Source organism: Triturus cristatus, chromosome 4_2 (assembly GCF_964204655.1).
Source record: "Triturus cristatus chromosome 4_2, aTriCri1.1, whole genome shotgun sequence".
In the NCBI taxonomy this organism is placed as follows: domain Eukaryota; kingdom Metazoa; phylum Chordata; class Amphibia; order Caudata; family Salamandridae; genus Triturus; species Triturus cristatus.
In genome coordinates, this window is record NC_140586.1 from 524100440 (window position 1) to 524114453 (window position 14014).

A 14014-nucleotide genomic window follows, 5' to 3' on the forward strand; every position below is an offset into this window, starting at 1 on the left:
TTGCAAGCACTCACCCCCAGTCACCTGATCTGGGTTTAATCCATCACCGTTCTTTAGCCCACTCTGCCACCCCAGCTCAGACATGCCATATGCAAATCAGTCTGACCTTGTGCCTCATGGGAACAGTCCAGCCCGAACTGCCGAGCCATGTCTTCCCTGGACCGGAAACAAGCTTCCTAGGACCGGTTTCTGGCATTTCAGCCGTCTTCAGACAGGCTTGCTTGAATCCAGTGGCAAAGTGAGCAAGGGACTCAATTCAATTCAATCAGCTTTATTCGGCAATTAAGTCATAAAAGCACATTTTCAAACATTACATAAAAACAGTTCATAAATTACCTAAAAGAGTAAAAGTCACAATTAAATTTCCAATCAACCGACAAGCTAAACTTTTTCTTAAAGAATGTTAAAAAGTCAAGAACATGAAAATGGTGCCAACCCGTATCAACTTGTGTTACCCAGATAGTTACGTGGTATAACTTTATAGTCTCATTTCTTTTGGCTTCCTGCATATAATAACTACATCAGATGGTGTTGTCAGTCTGTAGTTTTATTTTAGGAAGAAGAATTTACGGCGTGCCTCAGAGCTTTTGATCTTATGCCCCAGGCCCATCCTAAAAATTTGGACACCGCTATGCAGATCGGGGGAGCGGAGTCAGTGCACAGAATGCGAAGGGCAGTAGCATACCTTCTGATTCCCAGAAGTCTACAGACAGGTTTTATCCATATTTTTCGGGGTGCTACGTACATTGGACAAAAGAATAATACATGTCCTATGTTCTCGCATTCTTCTACGCATTTATAACACCTATCGTTATTAATACCTTGTCCCCCCCATCTAGAAGTAAATTCTGCAACGGGTAGTGTACCCACCCGCAATTGGAAGTATAGCTTGCGATCAGAGGTTTTTTCCATAATGTCCCCAAACTTCTCTAAGTGGAGGTGGGCTTTTAAATCAAGAAAACGGCACGTTAAATGGCTGGAAAGACCTTGGGTAATTTCCGACTTGTAGACCCATTCCCAATACATTATTTTCAACTTTTCTTTGGATGGGAAGACAGCATTTACAGGGTTTGTCCATAGTTCGATTAGGCCTATACTGCCCAAAAGAGATTTGATCCCGAGCAACCAAGTTATTTTTTGGGACCTGTCAGACTCTATTATATCCACAAAGCCACTCCTATAATGAATAAGTTCATTTGTACACCAAAGTCGGCGCCAATATAATATTGGACGAAGCTTCGCCAGATGTTCCAATGGTTTTTTGCCAAGATCCAATAATAATGGTCGCAGTGGCGTACTAGCGGGGAGATTTGTAACCTTGCGTAAAAACGCATTTTCTAGAACCTTCAGGCTGTTCAAATTGCTAAAGCCCCAGAGCTCAGCCCCATAGAGGCAAGAGCCCAGGACCTGCGCCCCATAGATTTCTAGAACTGGAGAGATTGGCTTAGTGAATGAGGATTTAAATCTAGACAGGAGAGCACCTGATTTTTGCTTGTGTTGTAGCACGGCATGGTCTAGTTGGCAGCCCCATCACATATCTTTTTGTAATGTTATCCCCAGATATGTGAATGAGGTAACCTCCTCCAATGGTAACTTGTTCATGTATATTTTTCCTTTAAATTAAAGGATTTTGATCCATTAAACGACATGAACTTTGTTTTTCCCGTGTTAACTTCCAAGCCCCTTGCTGCACAGAATTCTTCAAAACATCCAAGGGCCTTTTGTAAGCCACTGGGGGTCTTTGAGATAATTAACGTGTCATCCGCAAACATGAGGATAGGGATGCGTACCCCTGCTAGGGCAGGTGCATCAGTGGGGGTCAGTGAGAGGCGACTGGCCACCCCGTTGACAAAGAGCGAGAACAGGGTCGGCGCCAAGACGCAACCCTGCCGCACTCCCCTGCCAACCGGGAAGTCCTCGGTCACCTCCCCCACGCCCCCCCACCGCACCCTGGCAACATTCTCCTCATGTAAACGGATGATCACGGCAAGAAGCTCAGGAGCAATGCCCATTTCCCTCAAAACCTGCCAAAGCCTTCTCCGTGGAACCAGATCGAAGGCAGCTTTGAGGTCCACAAACACAGCATATAGGGCACCGTTTCCCAGGACCACCGTCTTCCAATATAGATTGACAAAACGGAAGACTTGGTCAATTGTACTTGTCCGGGATCGAAAACCTGCCTGCATAGGGCTTAGGATATCCTGGTCATCCATCCAGGTTTGGATTATGTAGAGGAACATACAGCCTATAATTTTTTGAATTGAGTCAATTAGACTAATCGGCCTGTAGTTGCTTGCAATTGATTTGTCGCCTTTTTTAAATACTGGGACAATTTCTGCACCCTTCCACGAGGGAGGGATGTCAGCTCCCTGAGCAATTGCATTAGCAAGTCGCATTATATAGATAGACCAAAGGTTTCTGCCATTGATATACATGTCCGCAGGGATACCATCCATACCAGGAGCTTTTCCCCAAACCACTTTATCCAGGGCTCTATCTACATCTTTTAATGAAAATATTGCCTTATCATAGTATACATGGCTGAAGGTATCACTAAGGGTATTTTCGCAGGGTGCGGCATACTGGGGTTTAAAATAATCAACCCATGCATTCTGTGCCACGTTATTTTGTGGTCGCTCTGCTATGCCACCCCTGTCCCATTTGTAAGTATCCCAGAAATCTTTGCTATTCTTTTTCCTGCCAGCATCAAGGAGGTCCTTCCACATTTCACTATCCCAATTACCCTTTGCCTCTTTCAGTATCTTCCCATAATGTGACCTAGTAGATCTTACAAGTAGTGGATCTTTCAATTTAAGTGCACTACCGAGTTCTACCCGGGCTTTCCTGCAATCATTATTATACCAGCCCTCCTTTCTATGGAGTTTGGGATTTCTTTTGGAAATTGGCTTTAGAAAATATTTTCGCAGGCCCGTAAAAAGCCTGTTATGAATTTCCACCACTGTCTGGCAAGGGCTTTGTCCTTCTAGTGATCTAACTAATATTTATAATGCGGAAGTAACTTCTTCAATAATTGCTAATAAGACCTTTGGGTCTTCAGCAATCCGATCCCATTTTAAATGGCGCATATTGTTAGACAGGAGATGTTCAGACTCGTATATACCTTGCTGCAAAGATATATGGCCAAGTAAAGACATGTTAAATGATGAGACTAATGGTTGGTGATCACTCTCTCTACGGTTAACTACCTTCATATCAATGAAGTGGGGCCAAAGTTTAATATGAATAAGTAGATAATCTATTCTGCTTGCCCTGCGACCGTTATCAAAAGTGTTTGTCCCAGATTTATCGGACAAACTTCTACCATTAGCTGCTCTCATATGGTTGCCCAGGCATAGTCCATTTAGTTGGATTGCCGCCTCCGTCCACCTTTTTACAGGTGCGATCTCAAGAGGTGGAATTCCCCAGCTAACGTCTTCTTCCACAGTAAGCTGGGATATGTCATAGTCCAAAGGCTCAAATGATGTATTGAAATCGCCTGCTATGATAGGTAAGATATTCGAGGGCAGGGAATCAATTGCTTCTTCCAGTAGCTTTACAACTAGAGACTTTTTCCCCCCCGGCAAACCTCGTGCATAAACATTAAAGATTTCTAACTTGATCCCAGACTTTGAAACAATCTTTATGGATAAAATATCGTCGCTAATTCTAGATCCTTGAGTGACTCGACACCCTAGATCTTGCTTAAGCCAAATGGTTAGCCCACCTGACGGGCGACCTCTTGTGTTTTTTAAGGCTGGGATGTAAAAGTTAAGAAATCCATTACATAGCAGGGGATCTATTGACCATGTCTCTTGAAAGAGGCATATGTCAGATTTGAGTATAAAGCCCAACCAATCAGGGTCTACAATTTTTGGGCCTAAACCTGCAATATTCCAGGAAATTATGGACAAGGAGCCATTCTCACCAATTCCCCCCCTGTTAGGTCTTGGGCTCCATCGTGGAAGGCCTAGGCTTTCTCTTTCCGAGTGAGCCAAATTATTGTTAGTGGGAGTACTCTCGTTGGTTATGGCACCAGGCTCTATTATACCGGCTAGTCCATCTAAGACTGTGACACAGCTTGGCATAGGTATCGCCCCTGTCCCATTTATTGGTCGACATTTCTCCCCTTTCTGGTACTGATCAGATGTTATTCTCTCAATAGTTTCATTAATAACTTCAACATCCTCAGTTACAGAAGTACAAGCTACCCGTTGTTCTGCAGAGGTTATGGCTGGTTTACTTATCTTGTTCCTCTTGCTGTGGGAATTTAATCGTCAATCACAATCTTCCAATCCAGAGGACCCATTTGCCTCAAATGGCACATTAGGTCCTCTATTGGGTCTGGGCCTAAAATCAGAACCTCTCTAGCCACAAACTACTGAGTTGGGTTGTTGATATTCACAATAGAAGAAGGACAAGGGCAGGGAAAGAATGGGAGTACAATGGTTAAAATTCTGCCAACTGCAGATATGCTCCACTGCCCTAGGATCTCTAAAATTAATTATTATACAGTCTCCTTCTATTGTTTTCCTCGTTGGGCCTATCCAGTTAACTCGTCGCACAAAGAAAATTTCTGTTGAAACGTGCTGGGGTAAGGGGCGGTTGGAATTTAGCCAATACACACATTTATTCTTCAGTTACCCGTAATCATCCCTGTTTTCTATACCCAGAGGCTTAACCCCTGCCAATATTATCACATAGGGTCTAGATTCCAAGGGGAGATGTATATTTGGAAATTTTCTAGTTACCGGAGTACTAGGTGCATCCCTTCCTGGTTGCTTTTCTACCGGGCTACCATTTGCTGTTGCCAGTACGCTCCTCCCCCTCACTACGTTGCCTATAGTATTGGTCTTGGTGGTATCCCAGTTTACCTGGCCCAACACTGGAGGATTGGTTTTAGTTAAGGTTGGAATAGAAACAGGGGCAGCATTAACAGATGAAACATTTTTGTTAGGGGGATTGACGGGTAGTTTATCGCACGTCTGACAGTTACTGACATTTTTCTGTCGAGACTGTGGTGACGAGAACATCAACTCCAGACAAGTCAATCTGTTGTCAATACCATCCAGTCTGTCATAAATTGGCTGGCAAGTTTTATAAAATATAGTCTCCATTTTTCCCCAAAAATCGACTCCTTCATTTTGCAGATCCTTAGGTGGAACAAGTGTAGACAAGATTGATGCTCCCTCCTTTCCACCTTCTGGAGTTACTCCTGTGGGGACAGGGGACTTTTCGGGAATTTCCTCGGAGATGATTCTCCTTGTCTTAGCGATTTGTCCTCCATTTAGCGGTTCTCTGCGTTTCCTTTTCGATCTCGGATTATTCATATTCTCCTTGGTGTTTGAGGGAGGTATTTTTACCTTTGGATTCGTGGCGGACCGAGTCTTTACGTTCGCAGGTATACCAGCAGTTTGAGTTAAATTTGGTTGACCTATTTTTGACCTGGTGTTAAGATTTACTCCTACAGAGTCTGGGTTGCAATGAGTTGTTCTTCCATGTAGGGGAGAATTATTTCCCGGCACGCCAGTCACAGAGCTTTGTCATTATCGATTCCCTGTTCCGCATTGCATACCGGGGAGTGCACATGAGTCAAATAGCCCAGAGAGGAGCGTTTTTCTACAAGAGAGCCCAACGACAAGCGTTTCTCGGTGTAGTCGATTTCCTTGTCCAGGATAGATGACACTCTAACCAGGAATTGGTCTAATGTACCAACCAGGGACTTCCGTCCCACATCAGAGGCAGCAGACATTATACAAAGGAAAGTTTAAGTTGGTCTTAGCTTAAAATCCCGGGATACACTGTAGGGTGATACTAGTGCGACAAAATATAGTTAAAAATGGATATAAATATGTCCCTTTAGTTGCAGGCAAGGAGTAGATGGTTAGGGGTGACTAACCTTTCTGGGTACTTCGAAGAGAGAGGGCCTGGCCCGGCCTCACTCGGTCTCTAACGGGCTCAAACGGGCCCGCCCTTGGTCCGGGCTTCGTCCGGCGCGTCCCGCCAGCGTACCGCGTAGCGGATATCGTCACGTCTTTAGTAGGGCGTCACGAGAATGGGGCGGGTGGGCGGGGAAAAGCACAGGTGCGACTACACACGGGCTCCTGGGATACGGAGACCCGTGTAGTGCCTTTGCCCCGCAGTAGCGCCTCCAGACGCGGTGATGACAGCAGGCGGCCCCTCCTGAGGTGACGACAAAGAGAACAAGCAACTCTGCTCCTGGTGAGGCTGATAGCGCAGCGGGACCCCCAGTCACCTGATCTGGGTTTAATCCATCACCGTTCTTTAGCCCACTCTGCCACCCCAGCTCAGACATGGCCATATGCAAATCAGTCTGACCCTGTGCCTCATGGGAACAGTCCAGCCCGAACTGCCAAGCCATGTCTTCCCTGGACCGGAAACAAGCTTCCTAGGACCGGTTTATGGCATTTCAGCCGTCTTCAGCCAGGCTTGCTTGAATCCAGTGGCAAAGTGAGCAAGGGACTCACGTCTGAGCATTCCCTGCCAACTTATGGCAAACAAAGCAAAAACCAAAGGAAATGATGGACGGAGTGTGGAACATTGCAAGCACTCACCCCCAGTCACCTGATCTGGGTTTAATCCATCACCGTTCTTTAGCCCACTCTGCCACCCCAGCTCAGACATGGAAAATATGCAAATCAGTCTGACCCTGTGCCTCATGGGAACAGTCCAGCCCGAACTGCTAAGCCATGTCTTCCCTGGACCGGAAACAAGCTTCCTAGAACCGGTTTCTGGCATTTCAGCTGTCTTCAGCCAGGCTTGCTTGAATTCAGTGGCAAAGTGAGCAAGGGACTCACGTCTGAGCATACCCTGCCAACTTATGGCGAACAAAGCAAACACCAAAGGAAATGATGGACGGAGTGTTGAACATTGCAAGCACTCACCCCCAGTCACCTGATCTGGTGAAACCCCGAAACCGGACCTAGGATGCTTGTTTCCAGTCCAGGGAGGGCCTGGCTTGGCAGTTCGGGCTGGACTGTTCCCATGAGGCACAGGGTCAAGACTGATTTGCATATGGCTGGGTTCAAACTGGAAGGGCATGGTGAGCAAAAAAAGGATGGAATTAGGCCCAGATCTCTGTACTGGGGTGAATGTATGACATTGTTCTACATTCTGTCCATCAATTGTTGTTTTTGCATTTGTCACCCCGAGTGGGACGGGTATGCTCAGACGTGAGTCCCTTGCTCTCCATGCCACTGGAATCAAGCTATCCTAGCTGAAGAGGGGTGAAACCCCAAAACCGGTCCTAGGATGCTTGTTTCCAGTCCAGGGAGGGCCTGGCTTGGCATTTCGGGCTGGACTGTTCCCATGAGGCACAGGGTCAAGACTGATTTGCATATGGCTGGGTTCAAACTGGAAGGGCATGGTGAGCAAAAAATGATGGATTTAGGCCCAGATCTCTGTACTGGGGTGAATGTATGACATTGTTCTACATTCTGTCCATCAATTGTTGTTTTTGCATTTGTCACCCCGAGTGGGACGGGTATGCTCAGACGTGAGTCCCGTGCTCTCCATGCCACTGGAATCAAGCTATCCTGGCTGAAGAGGGGTGAAACCCTGAAACCGGTCCTAGGATGCTTGTTTCCAGTCCAGGGAGGGCCTGGCTTGGCAGTTCGGGCTGGACTGTTCCCATGAAGCACAGGGTCAAGACTGATTTGCATATGGCTGGGTTCAAACTGGAAGGGCATGGTGAGCAAAAAAACGATGGATTTAGGCCCAGATCTCTGTACTGGGGTGAATGTATGACATTGTTCTACATTCTGTCCATCAATTGTTGTTTTTGCATTTGTCACCCCGAGTGGGACGGGTATGCTCGGATGTGAGTCCTGTGCTCTCCATGCCACTGGAATCAAGCTATCCTGGCTGAAGAGGGGTGAAACCCCGAAACCGGTCCTAGGATGCTTGTTTCCAGTCCAGGGAGGGCCTGGCTTGGCAGTTCAGGCTGGACTGTTCCCATGAGGCACAGGGTCAAGACTGATTTGCATATGGCTGGGTTCAAACTGGAAGGGCATGGTGAGCAAAAAAAGGATGGAATTAGGCCCAGATCTCTGTACTGGGGTGAATGTATGACATTGTTCTACATTCTGTCCATCAATTGTTGTTTTTGCATTTGTCACCCCGAGTGGGACGGGTATGCTCAGACGTGAGTCCCTTGCTCTCCATGCCACTGGAATCAAGCTATCCTAGCTGAAGAGGGGTGAAACCCCAAAACCGGTCCTAGGATGCTTGTTTCCAGTCCAGGGAGGGCCTGGCTTGGCATTTCGGGCTGGACTGTTCCCATGAGGCACAGGGTCAAGACTGATTTGCATATGGCTGGGTTCAAACTGGAAGGGCATGGTGAGCAAAAAATGATGGATTTAGGCCCAGATCTCTGTACTGGGGTGAATGTATGACATTGTTCTACATTCTGTCCATCAATTGTTGTTTTTGCATTTGTCACCCCGAGTGGGACGGGTATGCTCAGACGTGAGTCCCGTGCTCTCCATGCCACTGGAATCAAGCTATCCTGGCTGAAGAGGGGTGAAACCCTGAAACCGGTCCTAGGATGCTTGTTTCCAGTCCAGGGAGGGCCTGGCTTGGCAGTTCGGGCTGGACTGTTCCCATGAAGCACAGGGTCAAGACTGATTTGCATATGGCTGGGTTCAAACTGGAAGGGCATGGTGAGCAAAAAAACGATGGATTTAGGCCCAGATCTCTGTACTGGGGTGAATGTATGACATTGTTCTACATTCTGTCCATCAATTGTTGTTTTTGCATTTGTCACCCCGAGTGGGACGGGTATGCTCGGATGTGAGTCCTGTGCTCTCCATGCCACTGGAATCAAGCTATCCTGGCTGAAGAGGGGTGAAACCCCGAAACCGGTCCTAGGATGCTTGTTTCCAGTCCAGGGAGGGCCTGGCTTGGCAGTTCAGGCTGGACTGTTCCCATGAGGCACAGGGTCAAGACTGATTTGCATATGGCTGGGTTCAAACTGGAAGGGCATGGTGAGCAAAAAAACGATGGATATAGGCCCAGATCTCTGTACTGGGGTGAATGTATGACATTGTTCTACATTCTGTCCATCAATTGTTGTTTTTGCATTTGTCACCCCGAGTGGGACGGGTATGCTCGGATGTGAGTCCTGTGCTCTCCATGCCACTGGAATCAAGCTATCCTGGCTGAAGAGGGGTGAAACCCCGAAACCGGTCCTAGGATGCTTGTTTCCAGTCCAGGGAGGGCCTGGCTTGGCAGTTCGGGCTGGACTGTTCCCATGAGGCACAGGGTCAAGACTGATTTGCATATGGCTGGGTTCAAACTGGAAGGGCATGGTGAGCAAAAAAGCGATGGATTTAGGCCCAGATCTCTGTACTGGGGTGAATGTATGACATTGTTCTACATTCTGTCCATCAATTGTTGTTTTTGCATTTGTCACCCCGAGTGGGACGGATATGCTCAGACGTGAGTCCCGTGCTCTCCATGCCACTGGAATCAAGCTATCCTAGCTGAAGAGGGGTGAAACCCCGAAACCGGTCCTAGGATGCTTGTTTCCAGTCCAGGGAGGGCCTGGCTTGGCAGTTCAGGCTGGACTGTTCCCATGAGGCACAGGGTCAAGACTGATTTGCATGTGGCTGAGGTCAAACTGGAAGGGCATTGTGAGCAAAAAAACGATGGATTTAGGCCCACATCTCTGTACTGGGGTGAATGTATGACATTGTTCTACATTCTGTCCATCAATTGTTGTTTTTGCATTTGTCACCCCGAGTGGGACGGGTATGCTCAGACATGAGTCCCGTGCTCTCCATGCCATTGGAATCAAGCTATCCTGGCTGAAGAGTGGTGAAACCCCGAAACCGGTCCTAGGATGATTGTTTCCAGTCCAGGGAGGGCCTGGCTTGGCAGTTCGGGCTGGACTGTTCCCATGAGGCACAGGGTCAAGACTGATTTGCATATGGCTGGGTTCAAACTGGAAGGGCATGGTGAGCAAAAAAACGATGGATTTAGGCCCAGATCTCTGTACTGGGGTGAATGTATGACATTGTTCTACATTCTGTCCATCAATTGTTGTTTTTGCATTTGTCACCCCGAGTGGGACGGGTATGCTCAGACGTGAGTCCCGTGCTCTCCATGCCACTGGAATCAATCTATCCTGGCTGAAGAGTGGTGAAACCCCGAAACCGGTCCTAGGATGCTTGTTTCCAGTCCAGGGAGGGCCTGGCTTGGCAGTTCGGGCTGGACTGTTCCCATGAGGCACAGGGTCAAGACTGATTTGCATATGGCTGGGTTCAAACTGGAAGGGCATGGTGAGCAAAAAAATGATGGATTTAGGCCCAGATCTCTGTACTGGGGTGAATGTATGACATTCTTCTACATTCTGTCCATCAATTGTTGTTTTTGCATTTGTCACCCCGAGTGGGACGGGTATGCTCAGACGTGAGTCCCGTGCTCTCCATGCCACTGGAATCAAGCTATCCTGGCTTAAGAGGGGTAAACCCCGAAACCGGTCCTAGGATGCTTGTTTCCAGTCCAGGAAGAGCCTGGCTTGGCAGTTCGGGCTGGACTATTCCCATGAGGCACAGGGTCAAGACTGATTTGCATATGGCTGGGTTCAAACTGGAAGGGCATGGTGAGCAAAAAAACGATGGATTTAGGCCCAGATCTCTGTACTGGGGTGAATGTATGACATTGTTCTACATTCTGTCCATCAATTGTTGTTTTTGCATTTGTCACCCCGAGTGGGACGGGTATGCTCAGACGTGAGTTCCGTGCTCTCCATGCCACTGGAATCAAGCTATCCTGGCTGAAGAGGGGTGAAACCCCAAAACCGGTCCTAGGATGCTTGTTTCCAGTCCAGGGAGGGCCTGGCTTGGCAGTTCGGGCTGGACTATTCCCATGAGGCACAGGGTCAAGACTGATTTGCATATGGCTGGGTTCAAACCGGAAGGGCATGGTGAGCAAAAAAACGATGGATTTAGGCCCAGATCTCTGTACTGGGGTGAATGTATGACATTGTTCTACATTCTGTCCATCAATTGTTGTTTTTGCATTTGTCACCCCGAGTGGGACGGGTATGCTCAGACGTGAGTCCCGTGCTCTCCATGCCACTGGAATCAAGCTATCCTGGCTGAAGAGGGGTGAAACCCCGAAACCGGTCCTAGGATGCTTGTTTCCAGTCCAGGGAGGGCCTGGCTTGGCAGTTCGGGCTGGACTGTTCCCATGAGGCACAGGGTCAAGACTGATTTGCATATGGCTGGGTTCAAACTGGAAGGGCATGGTGAGCAAAAAAACTATGGATTTAGGCCCAGATCTCTGTACTGGGGTGAATGTATGACATTGTTCTACATTCTGTCCATCAATTGTTGTTTTTGCATTTGTTACTTCCAGAGCTGCAGACTTTGCAACTGGGGAACCAGGTTGGAGTTTCTGCTTCAGCTCAACATTCTGTGATTCTGGTCAAATCACTTAATCTCCCCATGTTTACAACCAAAATGAATTTGATCTTGTGTGATGTAACCAATGATCATGTAAAGCACTCCAATACCCGACAAGTCTACACTATATAAAACTGCAAATACACAAGAATTAAGTGTTTTGCACAGTTCTGTCATTGGGCTACATGTGGGCTACATCTGGGTGATATTTGTGCTGCATTTGGGCACTTTTGTCTCTGGTGGCCATCTTGGGAGATTTATTTGTTATGAAGTTTCCTAATTTCCTCATTTACTGCAGTCCCCTCAGTAGGAAATGCTTTCAGTTTTTTACTTTGATTCCATCAAGAAGGTATTCAGATGTGTCACACATTTGCCATAAATTCTGAATGTTAGCACTCTCGTTGCTCATTAGATCACTGTAGTAAAGCTACTGCTCACCACGGAAGTCTGCTGCTGGTATTCAAAATGCATGTTTCAATCGGCATGTCAGAATTTTTTTATGAAATAGAAGAGGATTTGAGAAGTCAAAATGTGCCCCAATTTTTCTTTTTGCAGCACTAATCATAATTTCTATGGCAAAATGAACCCCCTCATTTTGTTCCTTTGTAAATTAAATTTTTTAAGGGTTTCCACTTTATTCTAATCAAGATGGCTTCAGGTGTGCCATACTTTTGTCATAAGTAAGACTGTTATCGCTCTAGTTGTTCGTTAGAACACTCTGGCACATTCTGTCATTGGGCTATACTTGGGCTACATCTGGGTGATATTTGTGCTACATTTAGTCTCTGGTGGCCATTTTGGGAGACTTAGTTGTTATGAAGTTTCCTAATTTCCTCATTTACTACAGTCTCCTCAGTAGGAAATACGTTCAGTTTTTTACTTTGATTCCATCAAGAAGGCATTCAGATGTGTCACACATTTGCCATACATTCAGAATGTTAGCTCTCTAGTTGCTTATTAGATCACTGTGGTAAATCTACTGCTCACAAGGGAAGTCTGCTGCTGGTATTGAAAATGCATTTTTCAGTCTGCATGTCGGAATTTTTTAATGAAATAGAAGAGGATTTGAGAAGTCACTCAAATGTGCCCTAATTTTTCTTTCTGCGGCACTAATCATACTTTCTATGGCAAAATGAACCCCCTAATTTTGTTCCTTTTTAAATTAAATCTTTAAAGAGTTACCACTTTATTCCAATCAAGATGGCTTCAGGTGTGCAATACGTTTGTCATAAGTAGGACTGTTAGCACTCTACTTGTTCTTTAGAACACTCTGGGTAGCTGCAGTAGAACACAAAGGAATCAACTGACAGTCTCTGCCCTTGTTGGATGTACATGTTTTACTGAGAATGTCAGACTTCATTCTCACATGACTGAGAAAGATAATGTGAATTTATAGAACATATGCTCTCAGTTTAGCTTATAGATCACCTTCCAAACCTCTGTGTGAAAAGCATGAGAAAATAGTTTTCTCTCAAACATGATATCACAGCAGAAGGCTGTTTCATATGGTAAAATCACCTTAGAACACACCACAATTCCTAAAATGAGTATGGTACCATCAACAAATGATTTATAATGCAACTAAAGTCTTAAAACCTTCTATTAACTGCAATGCTTTTTAATGAGGTGCTATCATGTATATTGGTCCCAAGATAGCTGCCAACACTTCTTAGATGAAGTACTGACAGCCAATCAGATCTCACGATGAGATGTGTGGTTAGGCTCTACCCAGATATATCTATCTTTTTAGCTCTAATTTTCTCAGGAACTACTGAATGGATTTACACCATTTGAGCAAAAGGCACGAGTCTGAATTGAGGACTACCTCTTTGCCAAATTGTGTAATTCCGTTCAGCAGTTCGGGCTGTAGCTGCGTCAACGGGTCCTATATGAAAATGCATGGGGAAAACGCGTTTTGGGACCCCCCTTTTTTCTCAGCCCCCGCTTGACGAATCACCGTGAAATTTTCAGAATAGGAGCGGACCGGAGCTGGCCAAATGTTTGGAAAAGTTCACAAAAATTCGTCAATCAGCGCCAACGTTATTCCAAATAGAATGTTGCGGATTGCCTATGGAAAATAGGTTCTAACTATAACTACCTAATGGCGACTGCCAGTAGGTAATATATATATATATATATACATGATACAATGTACATGATAGCACCTCATTAAAAAGCATTGCAGTTAATGTAAGGTTTTAAGACTTTAGTTACATTATAAATCATTTGTTGATGGTACCATACTCCTTTTAGGAATTGTGGTGTGTTCTAAGGTGATTTTACAATGTGAAAAAGCCTTCTGCTGTGATATCATGAATCATGTTTGAGAGAAAACTATTTTCTCATGCTTTTCACACAGAGGTTTGGAAGGTGATCTATAAGCTAAACTGAGAGCATATTTTCTGTAAATTCACCTTATCTTTCTCAGTCATGTGAGAATGAAGTCTGACATTCTCAGTAAAACATGTACATCCAACAAGGGCAGAGACTGTCAGTTGATTCATTTGTGTTCTACTGCAGCTTCCCAAAGTGTTCTAAAGAACAACTAGAGCGCTAACAGTCCTATTTATGACAAACGTATTACACAC